Consider the following 18,101-nt stretch of genomic DNA (forward strand, 5'->3'; position numbering starts at 1 on the left):
GTTCCTCCTCTGAAACATACTAGCCCTGTGAGCATGTGCTTAGTGACCTAGGCAACTCTTTAATGACTTGAGTTACATATGAGAGGCTGCGTGGAGGGAGTGAAGGGAATTTCTATGCCTTCCTATACCAGTGACACCAGACTAACCAATATGGAGCTACGTAGCTCCATAACAAAAGCACTTATTTAGGGCTAGACTGTTTACGGAAATTTGTATAGTGCCTTTAAGGGGAGAATCACAGAATTATAGAGTTGGAAGAGACCTCAGTGGCTCTCTCATCAACTTGTACCTGCAAAAGAATCCCTGCTACAACATATCTGAGAAATGGTTGGACTTATCTCGTTCTGAGAGGGGAGTTGAGGGTCCCCTCTTAGTATAGTTTTACTATTTCCTCCTGTAATTCGTTTAACTTTTCCTTTAAGAATTTGAATTCTGTGCCATTTAATGCATATATGTATTATATGTATTAATATTACTTCATTGTCTTTGGTCCTTTTTTTTTTTTTTTTAGCAAGATGTAATTTCCCAGCTTATCTCTTTTAATTAGGTCCATTTTTGCTTTTGCTTTGTCTGAGATTATGATGTTACCTCTGCCTTTTTTACTTCAGCTGAAGCATAATAGATTTTGCTCCAGCCCCTTATTTTAACTGTGTGTGTGTGTGTGTGTGTGTGTGTGTGTGTGTGTATTTCAAGTATGTTTCCTGTAAATAACATATTATTGGATTCTGGTTTCTAATCCATTCTGCTCCCTTCCATTTTATCGAGTGAGGTTATCCCATTCACATTCACAGTTACACTTACTAACTCTACATTTCCCTCCATCCTATTTTCTTCTGTTTAATCCTTCTCTCTCTTTTTTATTTCATCTTTTCTCTAAAGTCCATTTTGTGTCTGACCACTGCCTTCTTTTATCCGTTCTTTTTTTTATTACCTCCTCCGCCTTTCTCTTATTCCGTGTTGACTTTATTGTCTTCTGAGTTTGTGTCTTGATCTTCCCATCACCATAGCAGCTTTTTATGTCAGATTCTTTTTTTGTTGTTGTTTGTTCATTTTTCTGCCCTTTTTCATGATTTTGAGCTTTATGTTTAAGCTGGGCTCTGTTCTCAACATTGGGATGACTTGCACTGTCTCAAACTTCAATGTTTTTCTGCATTTTAGAGCTAGTTTTAGGTATCTGTTAGTTTTTGGTTCTTCTAAGGTGATATGATCTGGGGAGAGATGTGGTCACTGCTCTCTTGGTCTGCACTCTGGTCTTTACACAGGAATTACCCCTGATCTCTTGGGATTACCATCACAACTACTCCTCAGGGTCCTTGCTCCCTTGGGACCAGAAGTGACACTGCTCCTCAGGGTCCTTGAACCCTTGTAAAAAGATTGATATTGTCCTTGGGGTTTCTGTACTTTCTTGACAGAAAGTGCTCATCTCTGCCCTTGAACGACGATCGAGAAGTGGGAATAAGCAGTGGAGTTGCCAGACAGTATCTGATCGTGGTCCTGTGTCTAGTGTTAAGCTCTTTCTGTAAGCTCTTTCTGACTGGTTGCCAGGACCCCTTACCATCTCTAGCTTGAGAGCTCTCAAAGCTGTTGCTGCTTCTGTTGTTACCATGTGGTCCCGCCACTGGTTTTAATCGATGTGGGCTTCCATCCTTAATGTCTTAGATCTCTCTTTCCATCTTCTTAAGTTATCTGGGGCTGGATAAAGGTGTAACTCTGACCTTTGGTTGACTCTACCACTGTAGAATTCGGTTTGAGGCATTACATTAAAGTTGTTTTGAGGGGAATGTTGGGAGAGCTTCGCTGAGTGCTTTCTCCACTCTACCATCTTGCCCTCACCCCTGGAAATCCTTAAAATTTAATTCCTTTAAGAAACTTCATGTGATAGATCCTACCCAATTCTCTTCCCTCCTAATTGAAAATTTCCTCAGAACTTATTCATTTTGTAAGGTGTTAAATACTTTCTTACTATCTTGTACCTCTCAGACTCCTTGAGGTAAGAAATAATGTTTCCCTTTTCATGGTTTCTCACTGTACCTAGTGCAATGTGATGTCCTATAAATGTTCTTGTTTTCATCATCTCCTAATGTCCAGGTCATTCATGCCTTCTTCAGTGACTTGAGCACTTGGCTGTTTACCCTCCTCATGACCTCTAGTACCTTGACACCTTTCTCACCTCTCTTCTCATCTTACCCACTCTGGCTTCACTTGCTTCCATATCTAACACTGAAACGGTAATGTGCCACTTTCACATTTGGTTAGTGCCACCTGAGAATTCTTTCCCCTTCACACCTTACCCATATTCCTGACCAGGTAAATTTCAAGCCTATAACAATTCCTACCATCAAATTTTTTCACTCCTGAACTTAGGCTGATGAGAATTACTAGAAAAAAAAATCACATAATTCTGCTAATTTTACCCACTATAAGCTGAAGGCCCTCATTTCCACCTGGCAGTGCTTTTCCTTTTCTCTTATTTTCTTCGTATTTTATTCCCTAAAGGAGTTGTTCTGAAGCTTTACTTTCTCAGCAGACTTCCAAAACTTTCTTCCCCACTAAAAAAATAAATGCATCAGAAGACTTAACCTTTTTAACATTGAGAAGATTGGGAACATTTGACTTCTGGAACTGCAGTCAACTTTCTCTCTCTCTCTTTTTTTTTTAACTCTTAATCCCTTCTCAGCAATACTATCCACTTCTTTCTTCCTGTTTCAAGATAAGGCTAATTCTTCTGCTGGTGCCTTGGATTCCATGCATTGCTATCTTCTCCAGGTTCTTACTACACCAGATTATTCCTTCATGCATATTTAGGCTTTTCTGTTGCGCTGACTTTTTCCTATCTGCTTTTACCTATCTACTTTTACCATGCTCACATATCTTTATTCATTTTTTTTTAAAAAGCCTTTCTTTGACCTTTTTACCTCATCTAGCTACTGTCTTATCTCCGCCATGCTTCCTGAAGAAATGGTTCACTTCCTTACTGGCTTCTGTCCCATTTCTATTGAAACTAGTCACCTAATCAATCTTTGTCTCCTGTGCTATGTGGGTGTTCTCCAAGTCTCTGTCCTCAACCCTAATCTGACATCTAGAAACTTCTCTGGAAAGCCTTCGAATCCTAGGATTCTATGATAAGGTAAAGAAAGGGAAAGGGGTTAAATACATCTTAAAAAGGAACAAGGAGGATTGATGAGCCAGTAGACATGCAGGAAAAAGAGCTGACATTTTCAGTCTACATCCTATTCAGTTTGCAGAGGATATGGCAAGCCAAATTATTTTAATGGTACCTTCTCTATGAAACCATCTGTATTCTCTCAGCCAGAATTGATTTCTCCCTTTAGTGAACTACCATATATGTGTGTGTGTGTGTGTGTGTGTGTGTGTGTGCACGTGTGTGTGTGTGCATGCTTATCACATTCTACTTTATTTGGTATTCATTTCTATAGATAGTTTAATCATCCTGGTAATACTGAATTTCAGCCCATAGGCAGGGACTTAGGCTTCAATGATCAGACTCTTGGTTGCAGCGTTGCCAGTATTTGCTCCCTAAGGTTGTTGCTTTGTGCCTTTGGGACTAAAAATGAAGTTTTCATCCAGGGTGGATTTTTGGCCCTTCTAATGGTTAAACTGCTCACTGAGCTGGCAGTTGTCTTTGGTATGTCTTCTTTACCTTCACATTAAGTTTTCCTGTAAACAGTGCTTCCACATTGGATGTCTTCTTGGAATCTTACTCTTTCACAAGTTTGTACCAAACATTTATTCATCTACTGTTTATTCAGCACCCTTCTAGGAAAAGAGCACTATGATAAGCACTGTGGGAGATATTAGGAATCCTCATACCTGTCCCCCACCCTTAAAGAATTTGCAATTTAGTGGGAAAGAGGCTATATGATAATAGTAATAAAATTATTCCATTAAAAATATGAGTGAGATAACAACAATAATTATAAAAAGATATATCACATGAAACTGAAAATGATTTACCTATATTTCTCCTTAAAGAGCCTGAACTTATTGATAGATGCAATTTATGCAGTGAAATGGTGGAAACTGTGCAGTATATCAATAGTAAATTAGCATTTACTATTACCTGGAAAGATATGGTCAAGGGGATAGAATTACATGCTAGGAGCTTGCTGTGTTCTATAAATTAACAGACAACAAATCTCCACGCAACAAATATAAACCCAAAATATCCTTAAGAATTCTTTAGTAAAATGATAATGGGCCCCTACGTGGCACAGGGATAGAGCACCGGTCCTGGGGTCAGGAAGACTCATCTTCCTGCGTTCAAATCTGGCCTCAGATACTTACTAATTGTGTGAGCCTGGAGAAGTCACTTCTCCCTGTTTGCTTTAGTTTCCTCATCTGTAAAATGAGCTGGAGAAGGAAGTAGCCAACCAGTATCTTGGCCAAGAAAACCCCAAATGAGGTCAGGAAGAGTTGGACATGACTGAAAAGACTGAAAAACAACAGCAGGGAATGGTGCATCACTACAAATGAAACTGTGCCCACAGCTTCCCGGACTAATACCACACTGATCCAGAAAAAAAGTTAAGAACATTTTTATTAGATACCATCTTCCTACAATACTCTTAATCTCTAATCTACATAGGATAAAAAAAAACTTTTAAAATATATAGAGGCCTTGTGGAAGAAATCAAAATCAAGTGGGAACAGAATGAGGTATATATATCATCCTTGGCATCTTTTCTGCTAATGGAATTATCTCCAAGATAACTTTCAATGAGTCTACAGAAAGTGAGCTTTCCGTAGTCATCCATTTGTGCAGTAACGCACAGAATATTAATTTTTTTAAAATAGCAACTTCTTCCAGGAATGTTTTAATCTTAATTCCACTGAAAGAGATGAAAATGGGAATAATTATAATAGTAGCAATAGTTCATATTTAATAGTAGCCAGTATTTATATGGTGCTTATTATGTACCGGGTACTTTGCCAAGCATTTTTTTTTTTGCAATAGCTCTTTTGAATAACTAGTATGAATATCATTTCTATTTTATAGCTGAGGAAACTGAGTCTTAGAACTGCTAAATGGTTAAATCACACACAGCTAATAAGTACTGAAACAAGGATTAGAACCCAGGTATGTATTGACTCCAGATCCAACATTCTTTCCACTACATACTCTTGAAAAACCAGGCAGCAAAATTAAGAATTAACACAACCCTGAGTGATGTTAGAGAGCAAAGTAATGTACCAAGTGAGTGGTATAGATAATAAGTATATGGCATTAAAGGAAGTCATTATAGGCTAAATAGGAGGACTTTTAGGAAAGTCAGACTTGTATTAGCCTCATTTCCTAAATGAGTACTCTCAGGCCCAGAGGCTACTTCAAGTTGAATGAGTCTAAAAATTAATATCTCCTTATAGACTGGGACCCAGAAGAGCTTATTAGTGGAAAACCTTCCTAAGTGCTATCTCCCAAATTAGAATGTGAGTACTTTGAGAGCAGGAACCATCATACTTTTCTGTTTGGATCCCCATTGTTTAGCACAGTGCTTTTGTACACGTTGAGCACTTAATAAATAAATACTTTTTTATTCATTCATTCACTCATTCATTTATTGTCACTTTTCTCTTTTTCTGATTTAGTTTTAGAATAGCATTTTTACCAAATTATATATACTTAGTTTTTTATATCTTTCCAAATTTATGTGTCAGTAGTTCTTATCTGGTTACTAGTACTTCAACATTATTATAGAAAGAAGAGTTTTTACTGTTCATCTTCTTGAAAAAGAAAAGTACTGGTTAAAGTTTATGACAAAACTTTATTAATTCGATAATAATAACATTGGTGGTTTCAGATGTCAAATTCAGGAGTGAGAGCTCTGTATCAATCCCAAGAAAATGATTTAAATATTTTGTTTTTTCAGCAAATATCTGAGACCATTTTGTGGATGTGATTGCCTGGTGGTCCAACTCTTGCCTTGGTGTTGATCCTACAACTGTAATGTCATCACCAAAGTGGCATGCTCCATCCATTTGCTTTGGTTCTGGCGTACAAGGCAATCGAGCATTCAAATGTCACACTTCATCATCTCTAATGTTGCCAAGAGCAACAGGACAAGCTACATTTTTAAAATTTAATTTTATTATTTTTTTAATAATTAACTAGTACTGCTTTTCTATCTCTCTGTTCTCTTCCTCTCCCCCATCCCCAAGTGAACAACACAAAAACGAAAAAGAAAACCTTTGTAACAAATATGTATATTTAGGGGAAGCAAATTTCCTTCATTGCCCATGTCAGAAAATGTTGTCTTATTCTCATTTTGAGTCCATCATCTCTGTCGCTAGGTTCAGTGTTCTTCATCTTCAGCTGTCTAGAATTATGGTTGGCTTTTGCACTTTGTCTGGGAGGGAATAATCCCTCCTCCCACCTTTTATACCGGCCCCCACTCATCTGAAACCTTTCTTTTACTTACAGATTTAGCCCAAGGAATACCACTTCCATGAAGCCTTCTCTGGTCCCACAGCTTCCCAGTTCCCTACTCAGATCTATCACAACATTTTGCTTATTTGTCCTTTGCATTTATTATATTCTGACTTTTATCATAATTATTTAAGTATTATTATTCATATTAAGTAAATATTATTTAAGTCACTTAATCCTCCATATCATGTTGTTGTGGCAGTTAAGTAGCCGAGTTGCTGAAGTGTTGGACTTAGAGTCAAAAAGATCTGAATTGGAATTCTGCCTCAGACCCTATATAAATCTTACTAGCCATGTGACTCTAGGCAAGTCACTTAACCTTTATCTGACTCACTATCCTTATTTGTAAAATTAGGCTAATAACAGCATCTGCTTCACAGGGGTAAAAAATAAAGAACACTTTCCAAACCTTAAAGTGGTATATAGATGCTGGGTGTTATTATTACTATATTTACCTTTTTTTTTTTTTGTATGCTCAGCAACTGGCTAGTAATACTTTGCATATAATAGGAACATGTTTGTCCAACTGAACAGAATGAAATAGAAAGATTGCATAGGAAAAAAAGAGGGAACTTTTCACATCTAATTTTTTTTTTAAGTTTTCAAATGTGTTTTGGGGAGTGAACTTGGTATTGTAGCTTACTGTTATGTGAACTTTACTGTCATGCTCTGTTGGGACTAACAACTGAAAGGTATGGTACAGCTTTTTATACTACTAAGACCTGGTCATGATAATAGTAGCTCACATTTATTCAATGCCATTTTTGGACTGACCTGTAATTCTTTTGTCATAGGGAACTCCTGGCAAGGAAACTCTTTCTACCAATGCAGATCTGCAACTCTTTTGGGGGGAGGAGGGTGTATTTTCTAGTCTTGGAAATTTGTCTGGGATGCTGAGAGGCTAGTATGTATCAGAGGCTGAAATGCACATTAAAAGAAAAAAAATGCTGTTGGAGGAGAGGGAGTGGACAATAAACCTAAAACAAACAATTATGTAGATACTGTGTCCAAAAGAGCCCAAGCTCAGTTATGAATTATAAATGCCTTTAGAGCAGGCACATGAGTCTCAGACCTGCTCAGAATTTTTGGGCTGGACTTATGACAGTAGTACACAGATTTGGCAGCGTATGGGCCCAGGTGGGGGTGGAGAGAAGCATCTCCCCCAGCTTTTTTTTTCTTTTATTTACTACAACGGTTAAGAGGTTTTGTTTCTTTGCTTGGGCTTTCATAGGGGCAAAAAATTTTTGAACAACTCCCAGCGGAAGTTTGAGAGGTTTTAACATTAAAATTCTGTTGTATAATACTGTGCTGAATTGTGAACTTAATAAAGCTTGTATAAATGCTTTCAAAATAAACAGGTTCTTTGAAGTTGCAGATTTATTTCCAGCCCTAGGTATTATACTGAAGAATTATCTTTAGCCCTACTTTTTTTTTTTTTTTGGATGAGAGCTAATAAAACAATGGGTGGGCAAAGTTCAGTTCATAAAGGTGCCAGTCAGATGGATGTAGACGGTTGAGATTTCCGTTTGTGCTCATATTCCAGGAATCTAGCCTAATAACAACCAGAATGGGCCAAACAGAAATTGATGGAAATTATTATGCTTTTCCCCAACTACTATTTCCTTTCTGTATTTAAGGTTAGCTTTTATGTTTGAATGAATGAGAATGATGTCATATGATTACAAAAAGAGGCATGGCACTCTATTGGCATTGTGTTTTTTGATAAAATGTTGGGCAAGAAAGAACATAAAATCCCAATTAGCCATTGTGCTTTCTTTGATTATACTGCAGATTGTGTGGTAGTGATAGTCATAGACTGGTCTCCTGTTTTTGTATAAGGGAACATAGCATCGTAGAGCATCCCTGGTTGGTGTTGGCAGTCTATGGTGAGTGTTGCCTTAGCATGTCAGTTTCATGATTTGCAAATCTGGAGTTCAGTTTCAGAGTGGTAATTAAGCTCTTTACATCCCAGATGCTTTAGCAAACAAACCTTCCCAGACTGATCAGAGCAGACTGCTTCCTTTCACCCTACTCAAATTGGATGTAGAATTTCCTTTTCAATCCTAGTCCCATTTTTCAGTCATACTTTCTTTTTAAGCTGTCAATGAATGAATCAACTAACTTTTAGTAAGTGCTAATATTGGATATGCAAAGAAAAAAGAGCAGTTCCCGTCTTTAAAGAATATTCATTCTCTAGGGGGAAATAGCATGACATATGTAAACATAAACAAAATTCATACACATTTTCTAAAGTTATTTATTATTTTTGGTGAAACACTACTAGCTTGGGGCTGGTATAATGAAGAAAGACCTTACATTAGGAGGCAGCATAAGCTGGGCTTTTTTTCTTCTTTTAGATAACGTCTTTGTTCATATGTTCTTTATTTTTAGTTTGTGTATTTATAACAGTTGAAATGACTGTTGCTCAAAGTCGTTCTTAAAACAATATTGCTGTTACTGTTTATAATGTTCTCTTGGTTCTGCTTACTTTGTCCTTTACCATTTTGTGTAAATCTTTCCATGCTGTTCTAAAATCATTGAGCTCATCATTTCTTGTAGCACAATGTTACAGCCATACACCACTTCAAAAACCATGCCTTTTTGGAGGAAAGTAGGCACTGTAGAAGGAGGGGATTCTAAGGCAGGTGCTGGGCATGAGCTTGTCCCGGTTTGCTTGTGCTTGCTGCTGTAGACATGTAAAGGCTGGTGGCCAAGGGGAGTTGAGGAAGCCCTCTAAATATTAGAGTTCTCTTGCGTTGCTTGTGTTGTCATAAGGATTTTATCTTCTTGGGGGTTCTGTCATCTGTGGATTTAGCTGCAATTAATAGATTAACAGACATATAACACCTGACAAATAATTCCTTTGTTGGAGATTCAGAGTATTGAAGAGATCTGTAGAAAATGGCTAAGTACCATCTTGCTAGTCACATGACCTCTAGATTAATATTTCTTCTGCCATTATGTTTGTTTCTCTCTCTTTTTTTATATTTGAGCTTGGAAACTCCTAAAGAGTAGGAATTACATCTATGGTTTTGTTTATATGGTATAACATGTAATTAATGGAATTCAAATAATTTTTTTATCTGTCTATAGGTACAAGAACTCTCAGGATGAGGACAAAAAAAAAGATGAACATGAACATATTCTATTTATGATCTGTTCCTTTTCTATTCAACTGGGTTTCATTCTTCCCTCAACTCCTTTATATATTTATTTAAATAAAGATGTGGAACTTGAGACGATAGTTCAATGGGCATAGATGGATTGAAGGAAAGCTTTTTTAGGGTCTAGAAAACAAAAGCATATTTTCAGGCAGTGGAGGAGGAAGGCATTAAAGAGAGAGACAAAGAGACTGAAGATGAAAGAGAGGAGTAATGATAGGGCCTGGTAGAGATGGGAAGGAAGGAGATTGAGGGTATAGGAAGAAAGAAGTTAATGTTATTAGGGAGTAGCAAACATCTGCAGCATTTTTGTGACCAGACCTGAGATCTAGGAGAGTCAGTGATGATGTTGAGAACCTTTGAGGAATGCAGGATAGCCAAAGATATTTTTAGTAAAGTAGGATTCTAAATCATCTGTTCTAATATCAGGTTTGGATGTTCAGTTGAGGCCTTGAGATGAGAAAAGTTTTGGGATAGTATCTCTAGATATCTACTGCTTACCAGATATTTTGGGAAAGCTATTTCCCCTCCTTAGACCTCGTTCCCTTGTGGGCCGGGATGAAAGGGTTGGACTGTGAATCTCTGATTGTCTGATAACATTCCATAAGTTTTGTTTTTCAGCCATTGACCCATGATCCCATGGACCCTTGCTATCTCCCAAAGTCTGACCAAGCTCATGCTCCTTTCGTCAATGACACCTATGTATCCATCTCATGCTCTGCTGTTCCCTTCTCCTTTTGCCCTCAATCTTTTCCAGCATTAGAGTCTTTTCAAAAAGTCCCATTTTTTCATTATATGGCCAAAGCATTTAAGGTTCAGCTTTAGTATTTGTCCTTCCAGTGAATAGTCTGAATTAATTTCTGTAAGTATTGACTGATTTGATATCCTTGCTGTCCAAAAACATCTCAGAAGTCTTCTCTAGTACCACAATTCGAAATTTTCAATTCTATGGAATTCAGCTTTCTTTATAGTCCAACTTTCACAGCCATGCATTACTACTGAAAAAACCATAGCTTTGACTATATGGATCCTTGTCAATAAGGTGATGTTTCTGCTTTTTATTTATTCTAGAAATATCCTCTACTAAATTAGCAGTGTTTTCTGGAATAGATCGGTGAATTTAGGATTGTGATTTTTGTGGTTGGTTTCTTGGGGCTGCTTTTATTTCTCACTCTTTGAGCCTTGTAAGAGCTGCTGAGAAGAAAGCTATGAGTCTTTATAGGGTGAGTCAATTCAAGTTTTGGTGCCCAAAAAAATTGGAAAATCTTTGCTTTTACTATGTTCCAATAAATTATAAACTGTATGAATTACCCTACTCCAGTGATTTACTCCCTTACATTGGAAAACTGGAGAGGTAAGAAAACCTATTTTGGTACCTTACAACGCTTCCAAGACAGATTGGCAGTTACTGGTGCTTGATTTTTCCATTATTTGGCCCTGACTTAGAGAAGTTGACTGCTCAGTCTTTGGAAGAGAGTTCATTTCCTTGGCAAAGCAGTTATCAATACATAATTCCTGTCAAAAAGTATACTTGCTACAATTGCAGGATTAATGCTCACTCACATGCAAAGTAAATAGTTATTTGAACTAAGAGATCAAAGGGAAATGAGGAAGGAATAAAATCAAGGTAGTCAGTTTTTTAAAAGTCACAGGGAAGGCCTGTCCATATTATTATCTAATTAAATATTTTGTATGATAGGAGCAACATATTAGAAGTACAGAAATACAAATATGTTCAGAAAGCAAATTATGCTGGATAAGCCACAAGTTAACTGTATGATTTTACAAAGAAAATGAAAAACAATCATTTTTCTTGGCTAATAATATGAACAAAGAACATTGTTATTCTCCGACTATATGGAGTCTAGAGCTGCACCCTCAGTATTGTTTAGTTCAGAAATGTGTTCTCTGAGAGTTATTCTAAAAAACACACAAAAAACAACACCCAGGTTTTATTTACTTAGCTTTGGGTTCTTAGGTTTTCTCCAACTAGCTCTATGAGAGAAAAAACTGCTTAAGCAAACAAATTTTTGTGAAATAAGTGTTCCTTTGTTTTTATTATTTTTTCTCATATCCTTTCTGACTTTAAGTTCTTTATGATAAATTAAAAAAAGACAGTGATAAATAATGGCGGGCAAAAGCCATTCTAAGCAGTGAGCTTAATTGATTGCATTTGTCTTGTAAAGATGAGTCTTCTCAGAGACATAGGTGGGGACTGACCTCACTTACAAAGATGCTGCTTTTTTTTTTTTGATGTTTGCATTAATTACTGTATCTAGTGAGTTTAAACATGCTATTGTCTGGGCAGTGGATTTGTAATAAAGATCTAGAGAATGAGGAATTGATATATTTTTTAAAATGGACACAATGTACATATTTGTTGAATACCTAGTATGGGAAACATTAGCTTTAACTTGGTTAGTTTCCTAGGTCCGCAGTTGAGCTTCTTGGCATGGATACTTTGCTCACTGATGCAGACTGAGACCTATGCATGTCTTCTTGTCCTTTGAGATTTATGTTAGCTTCTGCTAACATGCTAGAGGCTTCCTCACTGGGTCTTTTAATATTTTGTGGATATTGGAGAAACATTTGGACTATAACAATGCAATTATTTTGCTATAGTCATTTAGGTTTGATAAAAACAGCCTGGAAATAAGATTTCAAAGCAGATTTATGAAATTTTAATATAACTCTGTCGAGAAGTTATACACAGTATGTTTTTATTTCAGATATTCTGATTAAAAGAAGGTGGCTACTTGACACTCAAGAGCAGGTTGTTTTCTGTGGTTAATAAAGTCAAAGTCAGTATCTGCTATGAGAAGACCATTAAATCTTCCTTCAGATGTCTTTTACTGATTTTTTTCTATCATATTTACAACCTGGGTTTTTGATAATTAAAATGCAAAAGCTTAAAAAAATGCTTCATGGCATTATGGATGGGGAGCCAGCCTCAGACCTGGGAAGACCTGGATTCAAGCCTCTCTTTTGACACTTCCTGGCTCTGTGACCCTGAATAAGTTAATTAACTACTCAGAGCCCTAAGCAACCCTATAGGACTATGAGATGCAGATTAAAGTAACAACCCCAATCCCTATCTCTGTCCTTCAAAACTACAATAGGTCTTTATAAAAAGACCTTTTATTAGAATGTTTATTACCCACTTTTGATTTCACTCAGCAATCAGTCAACAAGCAATTTTAAAGTGTCTACTATGTGCTAACACTCCTTTTTCCTCTGAAGAAAGATTAAAGATTTTAAAAGTATCATTTATCATTTATTAGTTTACTTACATCTCAGGAGAGCCCCAAGTAGGTTAGCTAAGACAGGATATTGTTAAGTATGATAAAGTTAAAAAAAGAGTACCAGATCTGGAATCAGAGGACCTGAGTTTGAACTCCTGGATCTGCCACTGATGGTCCTTCCTGAGCAGCCAGGTGACACAAAGGAGAGTGTGTCTGGAGTTAGGAACTCATCCAGTCTCAGATGCTTAATAGCTGTGTGACCCTGGGTAAATCACTTCACCCTGTTTGCCTCAGTTTCCTCATCTGTAAAAATGAACTGGAGAAGGAAATGGGAAACCATCCTAAAGTCTTTGCCAAGAAAACCCCAAAAGGGATCATGACAAGTTGGACACAGCTGAAAAAGTGACTGAACAACAATCATCCTCCTAGTTGTGGATAACTTTTCTCTTTTCAGGAAGTCCTGAAAGCATCTAATTTCCTAACTCTTCCTACTGAAACAATAGACAGTTCATTCTACTTGATCTTTTTTTCCTCTTACAATCTCAAGCACTTAGATGAATATTTGTGGAAGTTTAAAAGACAAAGTCTTTGTTTTTGCTGTCAACAGACTAGTCAGCAAATATAAACATTTTTGTTTTCAAAGAACAGAAAAGGAGGTTGTATGTGAAATTATGAATTTCCATCCTACCACTAACTTATCAGATAGATTTTATGCATCTATCCTCATTTTTCTGATGAGGAAATTGAGGCACAGGGTTGTGTGTTTACACAACACCATGTTAGAGATGGAATTAGAACTCGTAGCCACTAATTAAGTAGTAAGCCATCTGCTTTTCCTGTAATTAAGCATCAGAAATTTCACTTCAAATAGATCATTTCCTATCTATAGTATATAATCCTGAATATAGAAATTCCGAACCTCCCCTAAGGCAAAAAGTACAACTGAAACATACCAAACTACTTATTAACACCTTTCATTGAAGAAGACCTAATGCCTTTGAAGATGGTTAACTTTCATCAAACCCCTTTTGAGTGAATAGATGGGAAAAGTGAAGTAAACCCACCAGTTGCATAAAGTGCAACTTCCCCAGGGTCATTTTGTCAATTTATTCAAGCCATTTGAACTAAGGATGTCAGTTTTAATCATCCAAACCAAACAAGTTAATCTCATATTAATGATCATTGATCCCATGATCAAATTAATGCTTAATATTGAATGCTTTTATATCCTGACCAGCATCAAGATAGCTTTGATGCTGTGGATATAAGGAATTCTATTAAGTAAAAAAAAAGCAAAACCCAAACCCAACCCATGTAAGAAATATTCACAAGTTTCTGTTCAATTAGTATTCTTAATAAAGATGTCCTTTTATTTGAGTATGGTGATACTTTGCTGGATCTGTGATTTCATCATTGTGGGTACTTCTTCAGTACGGTAGATTCAATCCATATATTCCTCCTCATTCTCTGATTCTTATTCTTTTCCTCCCATAAGTCCTTCACAGTGTACATAACGTGTTGGCTCTGTGAGTGTACATGCGCATTTGTATGATTTTTCTAGATCTTGAAATTGCATAGATGGAGCACGTGAGTTGTCAATTTATTAACTATTCTTTGTTCTTGCTTCATGACCACTTATTTTCTAATGTTAGATCTCTGATGACATTCTCTCCACCACTTTCCCTGCACAGTTCTTCGTAGGTAATGTGTTTTATAGCCTATTCATGGCTATCATAAACTTCTCTGTTGCGCTTTGAGTGATCTGCAACAAAATGTGCAACAACACAATTTTAATTTAGAGAATCCTAGAGAATCAAGTAATAAATTACTTGAAATAATTAACAACTTTAACAAAGTCACAAGATATAAAATAAATCCATATAAATCATCAACATTTCTATATATTACCAAGAAAATCCAGCAGCAAGAGATAGAAAGAGAAATTCCATTCAAAATAATGAATAATCTTGGTAATCTACTTGCCAAGACAAACCCAGGAACTATATTAATGTAATTATGAAACACTTTTCACACAGATAAAGTCAGATCTGAGCAATTGAAAAAATATAAATTGCTTATGGGTAGGCTGAATTAATATAATAAAAATGACAATTCTACCTAAATTAATTTATTCAGTGCCAATCAAACTACCAAAAATTTGTTTTTTGGAGCTAGAAAAAATAATAGCAAAATTCATCTGGAAGAAAAAAGGTCAAGAATATCAAGGGAATTAGTGAAAAAAATTCCAAAAGAAAGTGGGCTAGCCACATCAGATCCAAAACTATATTATAAAGCAGCAGTCATCAAAAGTACTTGGTACTGGCTAAGTAAGAGTGGTGGATCAGTGGAATAGAGTAGTTACACAACACATAGCAGTCAATGACTGCAGTAATCTGGTGTTTGATAAACACAAAGACTCCAGCTTCTGGTATAAGAACTCATTATTTGACAAAAACTGTTGGGAAAACTGGAAAATAGTAAGGCAGAAACTTGACATAGACTAACATCTCATACGATATACCAAAAGAAGGCCAAAATGGGGTATATAATCTAGACATAAAGGGTGATACCATAAACAAATTAGGAAAGCAAAGAATGGTTTACCTGTCAAATCTATGGAGAGTGGAAGAATTTATGACCAATCAAGAGATAGAAAATATTATGAAATGCAAAATGGATAATTTTGATTACATTAAATTAAAAAGGTTTGGCACAAACAAAACCAATGCTGTCAAAATTAGAATGTAAGAAGAAAGATGGGAAATAATGTTTGCAACAGTGTTTCTGATAAAGGTCCCATTTCTCAGATATGTAGAGAACTGAGTCAAATTTATAAGAATACAAGTCATTTCCCACTTGATAAATGGTTAAAAGATATGAACAGGTATTTTTCAGATGAAGAAATTAAAGTTGTTTATACTCATATGAAAAAATACTGTAAATTACTATTGATTAGAGAAATACAAATTAAAATAACTCTGAGGTACCACCTCATATGTGTCAGATTGGCTAATATTACAGAAAATGAAAATGATGAATTTTGGGGAAGATGTGGGGAAAGTAGAACACTAATGCGTTGTTGATGGAGTGGTGAACTGATCCAACCATTCTGGAGAGAAATTATGAATGAATTATGTCCAAAGGGCAATCAAACTGTGCATACCCTTTAATCCAGCAATAGCACTGCTAGGGCTGTGTCACAAAGAGATCATAAAAAAGGAGAAAAGGACCTACATGTGCAAAAATATTTATAGCAGCTCTTTATGTGGTGGCAAAAAAATTGGAAATTGAGGGGATTCCCATCAATTGAGAAATGGCTGAACAAGTTGTGGTATATGAATGTAATGGAATACAATTGTGTTATAAGAAATGATGAGCAGATGGATTTCAGAAAAACCTGGAAAGGCTTACATGAGCTGATGCTCAGTGAAGGGAGCAGAAGCAGAACACTGTGTGCAGTAATAGTAACATTGTGTGATGATCAACTGTGATTGACTTAGCTCTTCTCAGCAATACAATGATCCAGTACAGTTCCAAAAGACTCATGATAGAAAATGCTATCCATATCCAGAGAAAGAACTATGGAGTTTGCATACAGATTGAACTATACTATTTTTACTTTTTTTTTTTTTTTGTTATTCTTTTGTTCTGTTTCTTCTTTCACAGTTGACTAATGTGGAAATATGTTTCCATGATTGCCCATGTATAACCTATATCAAGATTGCTTCCTGTCTTGGGGCAGGGGGATGGGAGGGAGGGAGAAAAATTTGGAACTCAAAATCTTATAAAAATGAATGTTGAAAACTATCTTTACATATAATTGAAAAAACACTATTTACAAAAAATGAAAACCCCACAATTTTAAATACAGTAATTTTGGAAATACCAGTAAAATTTTCATTATTTTTTTGCTTTGGATGTTCTTCAAAGTTTTATTGTTTATTTTTTTAAATCACTTCTTTGTAGAAATGGGAGATAAGGGGTGTGGAACATTACGTATTCTATTAGAGTTTGTTTTTGTGTTGATTAGTTTTGCTGAAAAGCTTTCAAAATATTAGTTATAAGAAGTAGTTCATGGAAATATACTTAATGAATGAATTAAAAAACTATTAAGTTTAAGTACCATCTTTGTCTCTCTAGGGGCTTATATTCTGTGCAGGGAAACAATACGTACTGAGAAGTGATGCCTTGTTTCTTAATCATTTTCAGTCATGTCTGACTCTTCATGATCCACTTTTGGAATTTTCTTGGCCAAGATAGTGGGGTGATTTACCATTTCCTTCTCTAGGAAGTGTTTAGGGAACTTTTTTTGCATCTAGGAAGTTATAGGGATAGTTAATGGAGTCATAAGACAGTCAATCGACATTTTCTTTTCAGAACATGAGTAGTTTTGTTATAAGATCTACAGGTGAAAATGACCTTGGTTAGGATATTTTGGTTCATACATTCAATGCTAAATATGGCCAGGGTGAAGCATGGTGATGTTAAAACAAAATGTATCAATAGAACTTACACATAAAGAATAAATACTATGGAAACTGAAGTGTTTTTTGCTGATTAACTGATGGACATGATAGAGTTCTAATCTTCAGACTTTATTTGGAAGAAAGTACTTAGGTCCCAGAGCGAAGCAAAGTCAAAAGGGGCTGAAACCAGGCTATTTGGTAGGTTCATAGGATTTGGAGCCGAAAGGTATTTTAAACATCATCTAATTTTCAGTCCTCTCACTTCACAGTAGAAATAGTTGTGCCACTCAGTTCAAAGTTAGGGATACTGTAGATAGAGGACACAGAAGCTGAGGTAGACAAAAAGCTGGGTTTCAGGTTCTTCAGAGGGGATCCACGTGCACACTATTATAGAAAATAATCCATTTGGACTGGGGTTGTAACATGCAGTGATGATCATTAGCAAAATAATGAATGAAGGTCCTTGAAATCTTTTTCTAAACTCTTCTCTTTTAATGCATGCTTTATTAAAAAAATCAATAAAAGTATGTCTTTAAAAGAATATATAAAAGAATTTTCTAATTGAGATTTGTTATTCACTCTCAAGAAATAAAATGAAGTAGAAGACCTGTGGGAAATATGTTGCCAATTTCATGCTGAAATAATTAAAATTAAAAGACCCACAATCCTTGCACTTTAATGAAAACCTATGATTATGGTTCTTTAGGGAAATGCAAGTAATTTAGATCTAGTAATTGTAATTTGATGCCAATTTATGTGGACTTTCTATTCTTTTTTTTTTTTTTCT

General features: G+C 35.9%; 1 long non-coding RNA gene across 2 annotated transcripts in view; it reads left to right on the forward strand.

The window, feature by feature from the left end:
- The window catches only part of LOC140527093 (uncharacterized), a 128,353-nt gene that overhangs the window by 70,826 nt on the left and 39,426 nt on the right, over positions 1–18,101 (forward strand). The gene's annotated exons all lie outside the window — the stretch shown is intronic.

This window comes from Notamacropus eugenii, chromosome 2 (genome assembly GCF_028372415.1).
Source record: "Notamacropus eugenii isolate mMacEug1 chromosome 2, mMacEug1.pri_v2, whole genome shotgun sequence".
Lineage (NCBI taxonomy): Eukaryota > Metazoa > Chordata > Mammalia > Diprotodontia > Macropodidae > Notamacropus > Notamacropus eugenii.